The following is a 20273-nucleotide window of genomic DNA, read 5'->3' as shown; positions in this document are numbered from 1 at the left end:
CGAGACCTTTCATGAATGATAACAACCCGCCCACAAACTTTTATTGGCTACCAGCAAAAACTAATACACAAGACGATGAAGAAACACCTTATTGGTGGGAAATTAATTACAGAAATTTATGATTGGCTAATTTCAAAACTAGCGGAAGGAAAGGATTTATATTGCCAACCCACAAACCACAGAACAAAATTTAGTAAAAATAAAACTTAGGAATACAATATTTCTTCAAGAAAGTTCATCCATTGCACCAGAGTGTGTTACCATAGTTTTGGGTAGCGACATCTGTTAGAGAATGTTCAAACTTCTTGATACGGAGCAAACAAACACAAATCAAAATAGACACGGTTCAGAACACTTCCAAATTACCAAATTTACAGTAGTGACATCTTCCGAGAAACCGTTGAGTTAATTCAGTTTGTTAAAGTTCGGGCTTTCTCCTGTAGAGGAGTTTCTACTGGCGCAATATTTGAATTAGCGGCGTGGAGGTGTACCGCCCGGTAAAATTATTATTATTATTATTATTATTATTATTATTATTATTATTATTATTATTATTACTTTCATTTTCATTTAGGCCAACTATGGACCATGCTTGACAGTCTTTACTGTATGTTTTCCCATCTCTGTTTCACTTTCTCCCAGTATCTTTTCATTTTCTGCTACTTTTTCCTTCTGATCTTCTGTTCAGAACTTCTCTTATTTAACATATCGGCTCCTTACTCTCACTTTACAAAACCATTTTGACTTTGTTCTCTGTTGTCTGAAGAATTCAAATTCATCAGCCAGATTTTGCTCATTCTCATTAAGTGCAATGAATTGATCTCTTCCTCATTTGTTCAACCACTTCTTAATATTTCTCAGTTTCCTCCCTTCATCCTTTATCTTTGGCCCCAGAATTTTTACTAAGCATCTTTTTTTTCTAATGTCTTCCAGCAACCTTTGCTAATCATATCCAATGTTTCTCCTTCGAACAATCATTCGGGTTTCACAACTGTCTATCTAGCAGCATAGGATGGCACCTGCTTATTGTTTCTTCTATCAATTGATAGACTAGTTCCATTATTATTAACAATAATATAGTGCATACTGCTAGATACTGAAATGGAGGTCTCGAGTTGATCTTGACTGTGAAGTTCGCACAATGTTCATCAATCAATGCTACTAGTTCTGTAGAGAGACTGAAATCTCTGTTTAGTTGGATTATAATGTTCAGCATACTGACATCAAGGCCATATTGTGTTTTGAATTTTCCTGCCTCCAAATGTCCACTTGCCAAGTTTGAAACTATGAATTTGGATACAATAAGCTTTCCAATGAATGCTGTTTATGACTCTTCATTTTAGCACAATTCAACACCTAAAAGGATCTTCTCGAAGGTATAGATAGGTAGTTCATTTTTATAGTTTGAATATGACAACTTTCCATACAGCGCACTGATACCATGCTACTAAGCCAGAATTTTAAGGGATAATGTATTATTTAATACCAGATACTGCATGATGTTAATTTAATATAGCAATTACTTGCCTTAGAAAAATATCAAATGCAACGTCTGCAAATGTTGCACTCAATCAAATTTGATTTTACTCTAAACTCTTACGAATATGTCTCTCACCTTGGGTGAAGAACCAACAGAGGACTTTTGTTAGAAGCATTTCCGTATCACCTTTTATAATTTGAATGAATAATGAAAGAGTAAAAAAGTGACATCTTCCTGCAGTGAAAATTGCTCTTGTCCTTTTCATTTTCATGATTGATGTATGTTCTCATTCTGTTTTCCTTCCTCCTCCTTATTGACCTGTAGATGGAGTAACGGGAAAATTTGGCTTTGGCACAACAAATGAAGCTGGACAGAGACTCCTAGAATTCTGTCAAGACAACTCACTGGTCATTACCAACACACTGTTTCAATTGCCCAAACGACGCCTATACACCTGGACCTCGCCAGATGGTAAATGTCGGAATCAGATCGACTACATACTCTGTAGTCAAAGGTGGAGGAGTGCTGTACAGTCATGCAAAACAAGGCCTGGGGCTGATTGTGGATCAGATCACGAGCTCTTAATTTCCAAATTCCGGCTCAAATTAAAGAGGATTGACAGAGCTAAACCATCAAGCAGATATGACCTAAATAGCATACCTCTTGAATATACAGTAGAGGTTAGAAACAGATTTAATGGATTAGATTTAAGAGATAGAGTCCCAGAAGAGCTATGGTCAGAAGTACGTTGTGTTGTTAAGGAGACAGCGGAAAAGCATATTCCCAAGAAAAAGAAAAAGAAGAAGGCCACATGGTTATCGGGTGAAGCACTACAAATAGCAGAAGAAAGAAGGAATGCAAAAATCAAAGGGGAAAGATCGAAAATGTCTAAATTAAATGCAGAGTTTCAGAAACTAGCTAGAAGAGATAAGAATGCCTTTTTGAATGAACAGTGCAAGGAAGTTGAGGAAAATAACAGACTGGGTAAGACAAGAGATCTTTACATAAGAATTGGAGACATCAGAGGGAAATTCCAGGCTAAGATTGGAATGATAAAAGATAAAAATGGAAAAGATCTTACTGAAGCAGAGGAGATTAAAGAAAGGTGGAGGGAATATGTAGGCAATTTGTATAGGAAAGATGGGAATACTCCTGATGATGAAGTTACTCTGTTGTCAGAGCCAGAACCAGATATCTTAGAAAGTGAGGTCAAGTGGGCCCTAGAGAGTATTGCAAACAATAAGGCAAGTGGTTATGATGGAATCCCTGCAGAACTGTTCAAAATCCTAGGAGAGGATGCTGTGAAAGTGCTACATTCAATATGTCAGCAAATATGGAAAACCCAGCAGTGGCCAAAAGATTGGAAAAACTCAGTGTTCATCCCAATTCCAAAGAAGGGCAGCGCTAAAGAATGTTCAAACTACCGAACAATCGCACTTATATCGCATGCTAGTAAGGTTATGCTCAAGATCCTGCAAAATAGGCTTCGGCAGTATGTAGATCGAGAACTACCTGAAGAACAAGCCGGTTTCCGCAAAGGCAGAGGAACCAGAGATCAAATTGCTAATATTCGCTGGATTATGGAAAAAGCAAGAGAATTCCAGAAAGACCTATACTTATGCTTTATTGACTATGCTCAAGCCTTTGACTGTGTCGACCACAATAAATTGTGGCAAGTACTCAAGACTATGGGAGTACCAGATCATCTTATTTGCCTTATGAGAAATCTCTACTCTGATCAGGAAGCTACGGTGAGAACCCTATATGGAACAACTGAATGGGTCAAGATTGAGAAAGGTGTACGTCAAGGCTGCATATTGTCACCTTACTTATTCAACTTATATGCAGAGTATGTGATGAGGAATGCCAAATTAGATGAAACAGAAACTGGAGCTAAAATTGGTGGGATACATATAAATAACCTTAGATATGCTGATGACACCACCCTGTTGGCAGAAAGTGAAGAACAACTTAAGTATCTACTAATGAAGGTGAAAGAAGAAAGTGCAAAAGCTGGACTAAGGTTGAATGTCAAGAAAACAAAGATCATGGCAACTAAACCTATCACCTCCTGGCATATAAATGGTGAAACAATGGAGGTTGTTCCTAGTTTCATCTACTTGGGCTCCAAAATAACTGCTGATGGCGATTGCAGCCATGAAATTAAGAGACGCTTGCTCCTTGGGAGGAAGGCAATGGCCAACCTTGATAACGTTTTCAAGAGTAGAGACGTAACTTTAAGAACGAAGATTCGTATAGTGAAGGCTATGGTCTTCCCAGTAGCAATGTACGGAAGCGAAACCTGGACAGTAAGAAAGGCTGAGCGCCGAAGAATAGATGCATTTGAACTATGGTGTTGGAGAAAACTCCTTAGAGTTCCGTGGACTGCGAAGAGATCTAATAAGTCCATATTACAGGAAATCAACCCAGGCTGTTCACTGGAAGGTCAAATACTCAGGCAAAAACTAAAGTACTTCGGTCATATCATGAGAAAACATGATTCACTGGAAAAGACCTTAATGCTGGGGAAGACTGATGGTAACAGGAGAAGAGGGCGACAACGGATGAGGTGGATTGATGACATCAAGGAAGCCACGGCTCTCAATTTAGAAAGACTTCGGAAAATTGTATACGACAGGAAGAAATGGCGCACTTTGGTCTATGGGGTCACGGAGAGTCGAAAGCGACTAAACGACTAACAACAACAACAACAACAACAACATACAGGATTATTCATAAAGAAATTAACACATTCAAATATTTAGCATGTATTCATTTTTCAAGATAAAGTAACACAACAAACAGCAATTAACAGAGAAATTCTCTAAAACTTCTTTTTTTAAAATTTCCTGCAAAAGAATGTCTATTTTGCACTGTTGCAGCCAGTGTTAGTTCTCAAAATGGTGTCAGCCATAGAGAAGGTATTTGTTGTATCCGAGTTTGCTCAAACAAATTCAATGATATTAGTGTAGTACAGTTTCAGTAGGAAGTTCAGGTGTCCCCCCTAGACAGGACAATGATTTACGAGCGGGTTTAGAGGTTTGAGAATACCGGATTTCTCTGTAAGCATGAAATGTAGCTCCCAGAACCAATCAGGCCAGTAGGAACTACTGATGTCTCAGCTGACCGCAAGGAGAATTCTATGGAAACATCTGCAGGAAAAGACGTTCAAATATCAACCACAGCAAGACCCCATGCCGAACAACTGTATGCACCATACAGAATTTTGTTGCATTTTCCAAGAACTCATGGATGAGGATGAAGACAGGTTCACTATTTTAGTGACGAGCAACTTTCCATCTGCCATATGAGATGCTGAATCACCACATGCCATTATTTAAACATGTGCATGACTTGCCAAAAGTAAACACATTTTGTGTAGTATCTTGGCATAAAGTTTACGGTTCATTCTTTTCCATCAAGAAAACAGCCACCGGCTCCACTTATCTTGATATCCTGCCACAATAGCTCATCCCACAAATTCAGGAAGACCACAAGTTCATTTTTCAGCAAGATAGAGCTCCAGCATATTTCAATAGCCATGTGCGAGCATACCTGAATTTGCAACTTCCAAAATACTTCATTGATCACATTATGGGAAACGATGACAATGCACTTTTCATGTTACCTTGCCACTCACCTGACCTTACACTCCGCAACTTTTTTCCTTTGGAGCTTTGTGAAGGATGAGGTTTATGTTCTCTCACTGCCATCAGGTATCAACAATCTGAAACGAAGCATTATCAACACACTTATGCCCGAAATGCTCAGACATATGCGGCAGGAATTAGAATATTGTGTGGATGCATGCAATATCACAGCCAGTGCCAACATAGAGCAATTATAGGGACACCACGAAGACAAGAACTTTGAGAGTTTCCCTATTACTTGTCATCTGTTGTATTCAGTGGCAGCCAGTGACAATTTGGCTGGTGGTGACAACGTCAATAATAATAATGGTAATGATAATGATAATAATGGAACTAAATTCTACCAATTGAATTATAATTCATTTTACTCACGTTATTGGTGATAGACTGATGATTTCTTAAGTAATTAAGTTAGCAACACAGTTCACATCCCTCAATAAAGTGATACTCTTCGCATTTCAGTCATCACCCAACTGCATGTTGTGGTGAAAAAGCTAGATATACAAAATAAGTTTGCACTCAGACCTGGTATTTATAATATTAAATTAAGCAATTTTCTTCTTTGTATGATATATACACTTACAGGCCTATACTATGTACTAAATTTAAAATGACCAAGCAAGTGCCTGTGCAGTTTGGGTCACGTAATTGTCAGCTTGCATTTGGATGATAGTGGGTTCAGACCCCACAGTCGGCAGCCCTGAAGATCGTTTTCCATGGTTTCCCATTTTCACACTAGGCAAATGTATTAGGTTGTACCTATTAAGGTCATGGTTCCTTCTTTCCCTCTCCAAGGCCCTTTCCTATCCTATTGTTATTACAAATGATTTGAACGATTCCAAAGCTCTACGATAACATTTTTGAGATATTATCACAAGGCTTTGCACACACATAGAAAAACTCAAAAAGTTTTTTTTTAATTTATAAATGTTTGATATGTACCCCTTAGTGATTCTGCATACATCAAGCCTATAATCAAGTTCGCCCCACACTCGGCACAGCATCAATGGATTCGAAAGCACAGTTGATGCGAGCTCCCAGTTCTGGCAGGTTTATTGGGAGAGGAGGTGTAAACACTGAGTCTTTCACGTAGCTCCACACAAAGAAATCGCTTGGGGTTAGGTCAGGAGAGCGTGGAGGCCATGACCTGAATTGATGATCATCAGCTCCACCATGACCAATCCATCAGTTTGGCAATCTCCTGTTTAAGAATTGATTAACATCACCATGGAAATGGGGTGGAGCACCATCCTGTTGGAAGATGAAGTCCGCACTGTCCTCCAGTTGCGGCATGAGCCAATTTTCCAGCATGTCCAGATACACGTGTCCTGTAACAGATTTTTCGCAGAAGAAAAAGGGGTTGTACACTTTAAACTGTGAGACTGCACAAAACACATTAACTTTAGGTGAATTTTGAAGGTGCTGCACGATAGCATGAGGATCTCTACCCCCAGATTCGCACATTGTGTCTGTTCACTGCACTATTAACAAAAAATATTGCTTCATCACTGAAGACAAGTTTTGTACTAAACTCATCCTCTTCCATACACTGTTGCAACTGCGCCAAAAATTCAAGGCGTTTGACTTTGTCATCGGGAGTCAGGGTTGTAACAGTTGTAAACGGTAAGGCTTCTGCTTTAGTCATTTCCGTAAGATTTTCCAAACAGTTGGCTGTGGTATGTTCAGCTCAATGCTTGTTCTTGCCGTCGACTTCTGTGGGCTATGCGTCAAACTTGTCTGCACACGATCAACTGCTTCTTCAGTCACTGCAGGCTGACCTGTTGATTTCCCCGGCATCCTGAAGCTTTAAACCGCACATACCATCGCTGAATGGAGTTAGCAGTTGGTGGATCTTTGTGGTACTTCGTCCTGAAGTGTCGTTGCACTGTTATGACAGACTGATGTGAATGCATTTCAAGCACAACAAACGCTCTCTCGGCTCCTGTCGCCATCTTGTCTCACTGCGCACTGCTGCTGCACTCTTGTGGCAGAAATCTGAAGTAAGACTTCAGTAGACGAAAACTTTTTGAGTTTTGCTACATGACTGTTGAGTTTCGTGACCATATGTCAATTCATGGAGGTACAGTGAATTTATGAAATTGCTTCAATCATTTGTAATAACCCTGTACATAAAAATTCCATTTCAAGTTAAAATAACTGTCTGAATTTAGCCTACCACGTAAATATTCATGATGGCCTGAGTAAAAGGTACAATATAAATGAAATCCATTCGTCATCTATCAAGTTTGGCTCTTGTTTGTTTGTACATAATGTTTAACTTTTGTATTGGCCTACCTAATGCTCTACTTTTAGTTTATCATCATTGTGATAGCATAGAAAATGGACTCCTGAGAAGAGCATCCACCAAATTCATATTGTAAGACATTGCTGTGACAAGGAGGCTCTGTCTCACACCAGCTTCTCAAGCCTGGGCTCTACACGCAAGGGTGCATGCGCACCAACATTGTTTAAGTGCCAAAGCCACCAGGCAAGTGCAAACTGTTGTGGAGAGAAGCTGATACTGGTACTGAAGTTTTCTCCACTGTTTAATAATGTCATTTAAATTTCAACTGGAAGTGACTATTTTCTTTTCTTTTTTCATGAATCTGAGTGACATGTCACCATGTCACTATCCCTAGAGCTGCCCCTGTTTGTACTGCTTTATCTTGAAAAATGAATAAATGCTGAATATTTTCATGTATTACCTTCTTTATGAATAATGCTATGTATAAACTTCAACCAGTACTTACAATGGAATCATTTCACAAACTCTGTTAGCCCAAGGGACAGATATACGTAGTACAGTCATTAAGTTCTGAGACTGACCGCATGATGGCGCTGTGGTACACTATAGTGCATAGGTGGCACGCATGGTATGGTATCATGTCAGTTAGTCTCTTGTCCCTGCAAGAGACAGTTGAGCGCATGCACTGGAAGCAGACGTATGGTCGTTGTGATTTGAATGCGCAAGTCGGACCTTGACATGTCACAGTTTGAGCAACGGGCAAACGTCAAGTTCTGCCAGAAATTAGGCAAAACCGCTGCCAAAATGTTTCAAAGAATGCAGCAGGTTTACGGTGAAGACGCATTGAGTCGCAGTGTTGTGTTTATGTGGCACCGACATTTTGTGCAAGGACGGGACAGTTTGGAAGATGATGTGCGTACTGGTCAGCTACAAACGGTTCGAACGGAACACAAGATCCAAGAAGTTGCAACGCTGGTGCGTGCTAACTGCTCCCAATCGGTAGACAATCTTGCAGCAGCAATAGGGGTCAGCCATGGTACTTGCCACAAAATTCTGACGGATGACCTCAACATGTCTTGTGTTACCCAGCACAGTGTGCCACGAATCCTGTCGCAAGACCAACGTGGTGATCGCACGATGATTTGTGTTGACCTCATCAGTAGTGCTGACGATGATCCGACATTTCTCAACTGGATAATACTGGAGACGAAACAGGGTATTTCCTTTCAGCGGTGCTTCCAGCAGCTATACCAACGTTGGCAAACGTGCATAACGGCCAACGGCGACTACTTTGAGGATGGATGTGGTTCTGTTTAAGTGGTTAATGGCCAACGGTGACTATTTTGAGGGTGGATGTGGTTCTGTGTAGGTGTACACCGTGTAATGTGGCATCGTGTGCAACACACACAGTCGTGTGGGTACCTATCCTCCAGGCATCAAGTCTCAGAACTTAATGACTGTACTACGTATATATACAAATATATGATGGCCTGATTAAAATGTACAATATAAATGAAATCCATTCATCATCTATCAAGTTTAGCTCTTTCTTGTTTGTACATGATGTTTAATGTTTGTATATAATGTTTAATTTATATATGTATATATATATACCAACAGTGTTTTGTATTGTACATGGAAGATTCAAAGAAGCCTTCAACAGCAATTCAGTTCTTACCTGTGGTGTGATAGAGTAAGCAGAGAATATGAAATGTGTGACTCAATTTGCAAAGGACAGAAAGATGAACAGTGAAGTTTCTATATAAAATTAAAAAAACTGTGATCATTTTAAAGGAATGTAATCAATTGCCATACAAAGTAAAATTATCTGATATGACTTCTTTCTACCTAAAAGTACCGGTATATAATGAAACATACATGTGTTATTTTTAAACTGACAATGGACTGTTCAAAAATAGAAAAGAAACTCTGTTTCCATGATATTTTGGAGGAAACACTTTTCTAATGTATACTCAAAACTTTTTATTCCTATCAAGACATATTGGTTCTCATTATAAACGGTGGAATGTGCAATTTAAAAGATAGTGAACTGAAATATAAATTCTAATGACAGAGTGTATGTTGATGAACTTACATTTTACAGGAATAATTCCACTAAAAGAAGTGTTTTAAGTGTGCAACTTACTAATACATATTTTTCTAATTACACACTAAAGCTCTAACAGTGGTAATACAGACTAATTCTAAAATACTGTGGTTTAAAGAAGTGTCTAATTTAATTTTATGTGTTGTTAGTGGAAGGGGTAATAGAATTGTGTGTTCTGAAGACACTCAGCATCTTTCTAAAAACAAAATGAACTCATTCACAGTGTGTCTCCGCTGCGGCAAATTAAGAATGTGAAAATTGTCAAAAAGTTAGGAGAGCTGAAAGATATGATTACTCATGTCAAATCAATATTTATATTTAATGAATGGTTTTATGTGTTAGCCATACAGAATGAGCTGCAGATGTGAGACTTTCTCAGAGGGTAGACTTTATATAAATAATAAAATGTAAGCCAAAACTTTAGAACTACAGGTTCCCTAGTTCATAATTTTCGCTAGTTTGCCATAGTGGGGACGAGTGGTGGTCCTTACAGATCTATGAATTATATGGTAACATAAATGTTGATTCAATCGTCCTTGGTCAGCTTCAGACAGAGATTTAGTGGAAGGACAAACAATTCTTTCTCCTTCATCAATTACCTGTCATTCAACCTAAGAAAGTGCATACTGTTCTTCAACTATTAATCAATTTGATGTTTTGTCATTATAATAAAAATGTAACACAAAATGTATATTTTTATTTATTTCATTTCAGTCATATCATGAAGTTCTGCACTTCAAGAATTTTCATACTATTAGAGAAATAGCATGAACAAACAGTGAGTAAACATCCAATATAAATACATGGTAACAGTACATTGTACAACAGTACTGTGATTTCAGGATCTCCAGCACTGTGAGAATACACATTTCTATGGCTGCCCTTAAAGGATCAATTGTCATCCCTTAGAATGTGGTATAAATTCTAGAGTGTTCTTTACTCTGTCCTGTTTGGAATCGGTCTATGAACCTCCACATACATATTAACATAGATATGTTTCTGGGCTGGTGCTCTATCTAGAATTAGCATGGTCAGTTCTGCATTGACAATTTTCTGACACCAAGGTAGCAATGGCAACCAGTGTACATCACCTATATACACCACTAGCAAGATACCCGTGCTTTGCTATGGTATTGTACTGAAATTTATAACTGAATGCTTAACGTTTTATATAAAAAACGCCACAATTTGCGATCTGACTCGTATTCTGAGAGAATATACCAAAATTGGCTATCTGACTCGTTTTCTGAGAGATTACAGCAAAGTTCCTCCCATTTTTCAATCTTTCTTTCCAACAATCGATTTCGTACTTCCTGGGCTAGCTTCAGGTATTCCGCCCAGTCAGTTGGGCCGCTAAATCTTTGCCACCTTTCCCTACAAGCATTTTCAATATGGATCAAATTCCTGAGGAGATCCGGTGTGGTGTCGTCTTGAGTGCCTTGGCGGTACTTGAACCCGCGGCTGGACTATATTTGCAGTCATTACCTGGCCAGGATCCGTTTCCATTATTATTATTATTATTATTATTATTATTATTATTATTATTATTATTATTATTATTATTATTATTATTATTATTATTATTATTATTATTATTATTATTATTATTATTATTATTGTTCCGAGGTATCTGTGGAACAGCAGAGGTGAAAGAAGGTGCTGGGTGGAATAGGTCTCAACTTACGAAATTAAAGTTAATTTAAAACTTTAACAAAGGTTATATTTTCTTTTCAAGATAAAGAAATAACAGAATATAACAGGCACCAAGTAGCAGATCAACAAATTAAGAAAGTACAATTACAGTTTGTTACTGGATTTGGGCTTCGAGCCACAGACTCACAATCCTTGAGCTATAAGCCCAACTTTACCTATATACAAGGTACAACAAAGGGGCAAAAAAACCAATCATGCCAAGGAGCACTTGCTCATAATTACCCAGTAAAGCCTCCTCGAGGCACACAGAAAATCCACTTTTAAGAAAGAGCAAACCCGCTCTCAAAGATCAAGCCTATTCAAAGGCCACACCAAACTCCACCTTCAATCTGCCCTCCAGGCACACAAGAACAGGCCTACTGAGGCCTATTAAGTAAAGAAACAGGTCAATTACATGGCCCAAAATTCAGAGTTGAATGGAGGCGTAACCTGCACTCCTAATACATATTTAAAACCTATTTGGCACTAGGCCGCTTATGCAAGGGCTAATCCCATACTACGGAGGTGACACGATAAGAAAACTTATTTACATTACGAAGGGAGAAAAAAAAAGGAAATGAAAACGTAGTCACCTCAGAACAATATGAGTGGGAGCTCGAGAGGATTGGGCACTCTCTATCCCAATTTATAGTTAAAAAGCCAAAATTTTACCAAATGTCTATTACATTTTAAGGATAGGTTACATGAGAAAAGTTTCGAACCTGCCCCGAGGGTTAAACTGCTGAGCTAGCAAGAAATGAAGTTATTAAACGGCCATTACCTCATGAATGAACTGCTGCCCGAAGAAAGAGGAGCTTCCCGCCCCCTGCTACATAATCACACTAGGAGAGATGTTACTGAAGTCGCCCGGAGACCAGAAAATCAGCAGTTTATATACCCTCGTGGAAAATTCGAGACGTTTCATGAATGATTACAACCCGCCCACAAAATTTTATTGGATGACAGCAAAAACTAATACACCAGACGAAGAAGAAACACCTTATTGGTGGAAAATTAATTACAGAAATTCCTCATTGGTCAAATTCAAAACTGGCGGAAAGAGAAGGGTTATACTGCCAACCCAAACAATGACTGAAAGAAATTTAACAAAGAACAAACTTATGAGTAGCAAATTTCTTCAAAAAAAGTTCCTTCACTTCGCACTAGGGTGCACAATTGTAGTTCTTAAGTAGTGCCATCTAGAAGAGAATGTTCACACTTCTTACTACAGAGAAAACAAAAAAAAATCGAAACCGACATAGTTCAGAACACTTCAAAATTTACGGTAAAGACATCTTCTTAGAAACCCTAGAATTAATGTGGTTGTTAAAGTTCAGGCTTTCTCCAGTAGAGGAGTTTCAACTGGCGCAATGTTTGAATTAGCGGCGTGGAGGTGTACCGCCCGGTACAGACCTCCCCTCCAAAAGTCCTTCCAAGGGGTGACACAGAAAAACACCAAATTTTGTTTTAAAACAAGGTCCAAGTTTTTCTGTTAATATAGAAATTAATTGCAGAAGGATTCACAAAAGGGACATACATTTTTCCGTATCCGAAGTTTTTTAAATAGGTTAGATCCGGTTTCAAAATTCTATGTAGTAGCTTTTGATGAAATGTCTTTATGCTTGTAGTAGTTGAATTCAGAAAGAAAAACTTTTAATTCTTGAAAGGGAAAGAAAATTTCTAAGTCCACCAGATGTTGCAGTTGAATCCAAAAATGTAGTATCTGTGGATATGGAATGTCCATGTAGCTGGATAAGTACATTAGTTACCTATTACTTTGACGACTAGACCAGCCGCAGCTGCTTGTGTCCAGAGGAGGCCGCTCGGACCCCTCAAGTACCCTGAGATACCGCTCTCCCGCACTTTGAGAGGGGTAGTGGTGGTGAAGCACGCCGCACACGCGACGAATGTTTACAGACCGCGGGCAGTTTGCAGGTGGTGCGCCGCACATCAGCCTTGGCCGGGAGGAGGGCTCCGGCTCGCCGTACACTGGTTGACCTCACTGGAGTAGATCGGGCCCGTGCTCCACTACAGTAGCGGTACGGCGCCCCACGGCTGCGGGGGCACTGAAACATTAAGATCTCGGCGGCAGAATTTTGTTTGGACCATAACGATAGTAGGGTACAGTCTTTGTGGTGAGGTTGAGGGGCCAGCGGCGTGGAGGTTTTATTTCATCTTAATTAGCCACTGGTGTGTTTGAGCAGGAAACGGGAGCATGGTAATGGCCATGGCGAGGACAGGGTAGCAGTTTAACTGGTCGGGGTAGGTTGTACAATGAATATTTAAATACAAAGAACATGATTCCAAGGGCAGAAGGCCTCAAAATGAAACCAAAAATATAACCTTCAGATTTCTTTCAGAATTATACGAAGCAAGTTAGCACTGAAATTACACAGGTTTCACCTGTGACAGGTGAACCCTAAATATCCTCTCGGTGGCTGGATTGCTTAGTAATAAGGTAACGGGTGTAAGGAAATCGAGAATAATACACGGCCCATGAAATCTGGGGGCAAGCTTGCCCACGAGAACAAAATTCTTGACCATAACGTGGTCGCCTACCTTCAAATGGGTGGGTCTCCGTCCACGATCATATCTTTCCCTAACCTTTTCATGAGACACTTTAAGATTGGCCTTAGCCTTCTTCCAAAGATCTTTAATGTTATCAGGATCTATTGTCTCAGGTAGAATGTCACTCAGAGACCAAAGGTTAGAGAGCGGCGTGTTTGGAACAAACTTGAACATCAAAGAAGCTGGAGTAAATTTATGGGATTCATGAACCACCGAATTCAAAGCAAAAGCTAACCAATGCAGGGATGTGTCCCACCTAGAATGATCGTCGTGATGATAGGCAATAAGGGCCGATCTCAGATTACGATTGACCCGTTCCGCTAGAGATGGTTGAGGATAATAAGCAGAAGTAGTCACATGAGATATGGACAGATCAAAACATAATTTACGAAAGAGATTGGATGTGAAAGCTTTAGCATTATCGGACACAATATATTGACACGGACCGAAAGAAGCAAAAATGGAATTTGAACAAGTAATGGTGGACTGAGCGGTAGCCAGCTTAGTTGGAAATAACCAAGAAAATCTTGTAAAACCATCTACACATACAAGGATGAACTTGTTGGCATTCCCCTTCGACTGGGGGAAGGGTCCTACGTAATCGATGTAGAGACGTTCCATGGGGCGCGACGCTTGATGAGAAGACAAAAGCCCTTGCTTAGTGGACATGGTGGGTTTACTAAGCCAACATGATTTACAAGATTTTACCAATTCACGGATTTCTCCGTCCATACCCTTCCAGATGAGTATTTCACGAATCTTCTCCCGGGTTTTGAAGATGCCTAAATGCCCCCCTAATGGGGTCTCGTGATAGTACTTGAAGATAATTGGTACAAGAATAGCTGGAACTACAACTTTCATTTTCTGATCATGCCTCGACGGGCAACATAAAACACCATTCCTTAGAACATAAGGGACAACATGTTCCCCAGAAGAAAGGGTTTCCATGATAGGGGCCAGCGTTGGATCTTCACGTTGATATTTCTCAAGATCCCCAAACCATATGGGAGCATCAGTTAAAATGGCATTAACCTCGGGTCGGATGGACTCGGGAGGTGAAGAACTATCGACCAGTTCAAGGGTCTCTACATCATTGGAAAACATACGGCTTAGTCCGTCTGCCACAACATTTTCAGTACCTCTGATATGCCTAACTTCAAATTGGAAGGCAGAAATTCGGATGGCCCACCGGGCTATACGACCAGTACGACGCGGCCTAGCTAAGACCCAACTTGAGGCTTGGTTATCGGTCTCCAAGTCGAATTTGACATGTTCCAGATAGAGCCGGAACGTTTCTAAAGCAAATAAGACTGCCAAACCTTCGAGCTCATAGATGGAATATTTGGCTTCTTGAGCCGATAGAGTCCTAGATGCATAGGCGATGGGTCGCCTCCCTAGTTCGGTCTCTTGAAGAAGGACCGCAGCCACTGCCGACGACGACGCGTCGGTTTGAACGATGAATTTCTTAGAGAAATAGGGCATAGCGAGGACAGGGGCATTACAGAGAGGTAATTTGAGGTCTTCGAAAGCGGCCTTGTTGAGAAGGTCCTCACTCAAATTTGACGCCTTTCCTACGAAGAAGGTTCAAGGGCGCCGCTCTATTGGCGAAATTTGGAATAAATTTCCTGAAGAAATTCACCATGCCAATCAACCTAGCAATACCTTTGATGTCCTTAGGAGGCTTGAAGTCACGGATGGCCTGTGTTCTAGAGTGATCGACTGCAACACCATCGGGCGACACAATATGCCCTAGGAATGACATAGAAGGCTTAGCGAAGGCGACCTTGGACAACTTCACAGTTAACCCAGCCTTATGAAGGCGATTGAGAACTTCTCTCAGATGATCTAGGTGTTCTTCGAAGGTCTCCGAAAATACGACGACATCATCCAGATAGTGGTACAAGTACTCACATTTGATGTCGGAGAAGACCCTATCTAGCAGTCTCGTAAGCAGGGCTGCTCCCGTGGGGAGCACAAAAGGCACCCGGTTGTATTCATACAAATTCCAATCCGTGGCAAACGCTGTCAGGTGCTTGGATTCCTCTGCTAACGGTATCTGATTATAAGCCTGGTTAAGATCTAAGATGGTAAAGAACGTATCCTTACGAAACCATGAAAAACAAGAGTGAAGGTCTGGAAGGGGCACAAATTGTAACACCACCTTCCGATTGAGAGCCCTATAATCAATCACAGGCTTGAAGCCACCTTGGCGTTTCGGGACTAGAAAAATAGGCGAAGAATACGCCGACTTAGAGGGCCGAATAATGCCATCCTTCAACATCTGATCAATGATTTCCTTCAAGGCTTTCATTTTAGGAGGAGACAGCCTATAAAGTGGAAAACGGACCGGAATCGAATCAGTAACCTCAATCTTGTATTCAATAAGGTCAGTAACACCAAGAGTATCAGAGAACACCTCTGGAAACGACTGACACAACTTACGAATACTGTCAGCCTGCTCCTCAGGTGGATGTCTAAGGTCTAACAATATTTCATCCTGGGTAGGCGAAATAGATGAACATGATACAGAACTACACTTTAACAAAGGGATTTTACAATTAGAAGCAAATTTGAATGTGCAGGTCCTGCTCTGGATGTCGAGAACTAGACCAGTAGAAGACATGAAATCCGCTCCCAATATAATGGGGCAAGACAAGTGCTTAGCCACAAACAGTTTAACTTTCCAAGTAAATTTAGAAATCCGAATTTTGGCATATAAAAAACCTAAAATTTCTAATGGAGAAGAATTAGCCGAAACATATTGAACTGAAGATGAGCAATAGTCAGGAAGTTTACAAACAGTTTTCAAATTGGAGTACCATTCAGCCGAAATAATAGAACACACATTGCCCGAATCTAGTAAAGCTGTTACAGGTTCATTATTCACTTCAATTTTGAGAAAAGGAACAGGTGCGGGAGTATCCGCCGCAATCCTAAGACATTCTTTAGGGCCTTCAAAAGCTAAATTCAAAAACTGAGGTTTCCTTGGGAAATCGGCAGTTTTACTTAGGGCTGAGCCTCGGAATGAAGCGTTGGTCTACTCAGCCGAAGCCACTAGTCATTTTTGATTGTTGTAGGAAGTTGCACCAGAAGTTGAGCAGGAGGGGGTGCTGTTCGAATTTGGGGAATTCTTGGCGATATGGGAAAGCGCGCCGCATTTAAAACAACCTTGAGATGACCGCGCTCCATTCCTTGTCCCACTAGACTTAATCAATGGGCATGTATTGCGAAGATGGTCAGGCGACCCGCAAGCGTAACATTTACGAAGTGTGATGGGTCGGCGAGGTGGAGGCCGAAAACTACTAGAGGATGGAGGGGGTTCTTTCTCGACACGCAGAGTATCGGCGTATCTAACTCCTTCGGCTGAGATAGCCATAGCCTCTAACTCGGCAAACGTTTGCGGACGCGACGCAAAACACAAGTATGATCGGTATGATGGAGAAATACCTTCCACTATGGCCTGAACAATTTGATCTTCGGGAAAATGAAGGGCAAGTACCCTAGTATAGAATTTGATGTCTTGTATGAAGTCTGCCAGGTTTTCATCAAGTCGCTGCACTCTATAATAATACTTCTGAATTAGAGATGACCTAGCTCGAGCTAGAATAAAATTAGCTAACAGATGGGCGTGGAAGTCTTCTATGGATGACTGTTCGGAAATTGCCCTAACTATTTTGTCCAATAGAACACCAATAGAATACGGGTAAATAATCTGAAGGATTTTACGCGGAGAAAGAGAAAAAACGAAGGCATGATCTTGGAACTCAACTAAAAACCTTAAGAAGGCAATGACATGGGTTGTGGAGTTAACAGAAAACGTTGAAATCCCTCTGAGTAACATAGCTAATGGATGGGGTAAACTGCTGAAACTAGGTGACATAGTAGAAAGGGGTCTAAGTGGTGGAGAAGCCGATTCCGAAGGTGCCCTATTTAACACAAAGGGTGGAATGGACGTGCGACAATCGGACTCAGTTTCTAATGGGGCAGATGTTCGTTGGGTAGTCGCCTCAGTACTACTTCCTTCCTCTTTAGAGGTATCCTCCACATTTACGATATTTACGACCATAGGCTGGTCGACTTTAGGAATAGCAGATCCAGATAACAAATGGCAATTTACTAGACATTTTAGACAAGTTTTCTTTACCCTGAACGTCATTTAACTTCAGAGACAATAGATCACACACCCTATTATAAAAGTGGTACAACCTGGCCTGTACTCTTTTGAGTTGATTAGCAGATGGATCACTTACTTCAAAAAAACTAACTACAGATGCTAGCTCAGTAGTATTATCATTGATCGTGGAGAGAGCATCGTCAATCTCTTTTCTCCCAAAGTCGGGATGGTAATAGGCAAATCAAGGGATTCTTTTAGCTTATTAGTGTCTATCGCAACCGTGCCTCCAGATTGAACATTTCTAATGGTTAATTCATAGATTAATTCCTCCTTGCGCAAATAGCCGGGGTGGAGGACCTCGCGAGAGCCGGACATGATGACAAAAAATTAACAGTTTTGAAAAATGAGAAAGAAAAGTCCAGCGACGGAGAAAATTGTTAGAGTTCGAAAGCAAAGCAATGTTTAGCCGTCAAAAGAGGCTAAATTGAGACCCATTCAACCACGCTCTGCTACCACTTGTTCCGAGGTATCTGTGGAACAGCAGAGGTGAAAGAAGGTGCTGGTGGAATAGGTCTCAACTTACGAAATGAAAGTTAATTTAAAACTTTAACAAAGGTTATATTTTCTTTTCAAGATAAATAAACAACAGAATATAACAGGTACCAAGTAGCAGATCAACAAATTAAGAAAGTACAACTACAGTTTGTTACTGGATTTGGGCTTCGAGCCACAGACTCACAATCCTTGAGCTATAAGCCCAACTTTACCTATATACAAGGTACAACAAAGGGGCAGAAAACCCCAATCATGCCAAGGAGCACTTGCTCCCAATTACCCAGTAAAGCCTCCTCGAGGCACACAGAAAATCCACTTTTAAGAAAGAGCAAACCCGCTCTCAAAGATCAAGCCTATTCAAAGGCCACACCAAACTCCACCTTCAATCTGCCCTCCAGGCACACAAGAACAGGCCTACTGAGGCCTATTAAGTAAAGAAACAGGTCAATTACATGGCCCAAAATTCAGAGTTGAATGGAGGCGTAACTTGCACTCCTAATACATATTTAAAACCTATTTGGCACTAGGCCGCTTATGCAAGGGCTAATCCCATACTACGGAGATGACACGATAAGAAAACTTATTTACATTACGAAGGGAGAAAAAAGGAAATGAAAACGTAGTCACCTCAGAACAATATGAGTGGGAGCTCGAGAGGATTAGGCACTCTCTATCCCAATTTATAGTTAAAAAGCCAAAATTTTACCAAATGTCTATTACATTTTAAGGATAGGTTACATGAGAAAAGTTTCGAACCTGCCCCGAGGGTTAAACTGCTGAGCTAGCAAGAAATGAAGTTATTAAACGGCCATTACCTCATGAATGAACTGCTGCCCGAAGAAAGAGGAGCTTCCCGCCCCCTGCTACATAATCACACTAGGAGAGATGTTACTGAAGTCGCCCGGAGACCAGAAAATCAGCAGTTTATATACCCTCGTGGAAAATTCGAGACGTTTCATGAATGATTACAACCCGCCCACAAAATTTTATTGGATGACAGCAAAAACTAATACACCAGACGAAGAAGAAACACCTTATTGGTGGAAAATTAATTACAGAAATTCCTCATTGGTCAAATTCAAAACTGGCGGAAAGAGAAGGGTTATACTGCGAACCCAAACAATGACTGAAAGAAATTTAACAAAGAACAAACTTATGAATAGCAAATTTCTTCAAAAAAAAGTTCCTTCACTTCGCACTAGGGTGCACAAGTGTAGTTCTTAAGTAGTGCCATCTAGGAGAGAATGTTCACACTTCTTACTACAGAGAAAACAAAAACAAATCGAAACCGACATAGTTCAGAACACTTCAAAATTTACGGTAAAGACATCTTCTGAGAAAACCTAGAATTAATGTGGTTGTTAAAGTTCAGGCTTTCTCCAGTAGAGGAGTTTCAACTGGCGCAATGTTTGAATTAGCGGCGTGGAGGTGTACCGCCCGGTACAATTATTATTATTATTATTATTATTATTATTATTATTATTATTATTATTATTATTATTATTATTATTATTATTTCGTCGCCGTAAGACCTATCTGTGTCGATGCGACGTAAAGCCCCTAGCAAAAAATTATTATTATTATTATTATTATTATTATTATTATTATTATTATTATTATTATTATTATTATTATTATTATTATTATTATTATTATGGATCCTGCAGCAAAATGCAAGATCACTACTTGGCGGTAAATTACATCTGCTGCCATTGTCATGGCTGACAATGTGACCAGCACCACTGTCACGCCTAGGCAACTGCGCGGGATTTCTGTCAATATGAATGATATACTTCTGTGCATTACTGACCATATTATAGAGGTACACAATTGCATGGTCAATATCATTCCTATCGTTTATT

The 20273-nt window shown here is 40.1% G+C and overlaps 1 protein-coding gene across 1 annotated transcript in view; it reads left to right on the top strand.

Annotated features, from left to right (window-relative positions):
* LOC136866170 (uncharacterized) overlaps nt 1-10156 on the top strand; it is a 1405624-nt gene extending 1395468 nt beyond the window's left edge. The window contains exon 5 of the transcript XR_010859494.2: nt 8996-10156. The gene's annotated coding sequence lies outside the window, so the exon portion shown is untranslated. The remainder of the gene's footprint in view (nt 1-8995) is intronic.
* The last annotated feature ends 10117 nt before the right edge of the window (nt 10157-20273 follow it).

Source organism: Anabrus simplex, chromosome 3 (genome assembly GCF_040414725.1).
Source record: "Anabrus simplex isolate iqAnaSimp1 chromosome 3, ASM4041472v1, whole genome shotgun sequence".
NCBI classification, from domain to species: Eukaryota; Metazoa; Arthropoda; class Insecta; order Orthoptera; family Tettigoniidae; genus Anabrus; species Anabrus simplex.
The sequence above is the reverse complement of the archived record's forward strand: the minus strand, read 5'-3'. Positions and strand labels throughout refer to the sequence as shown.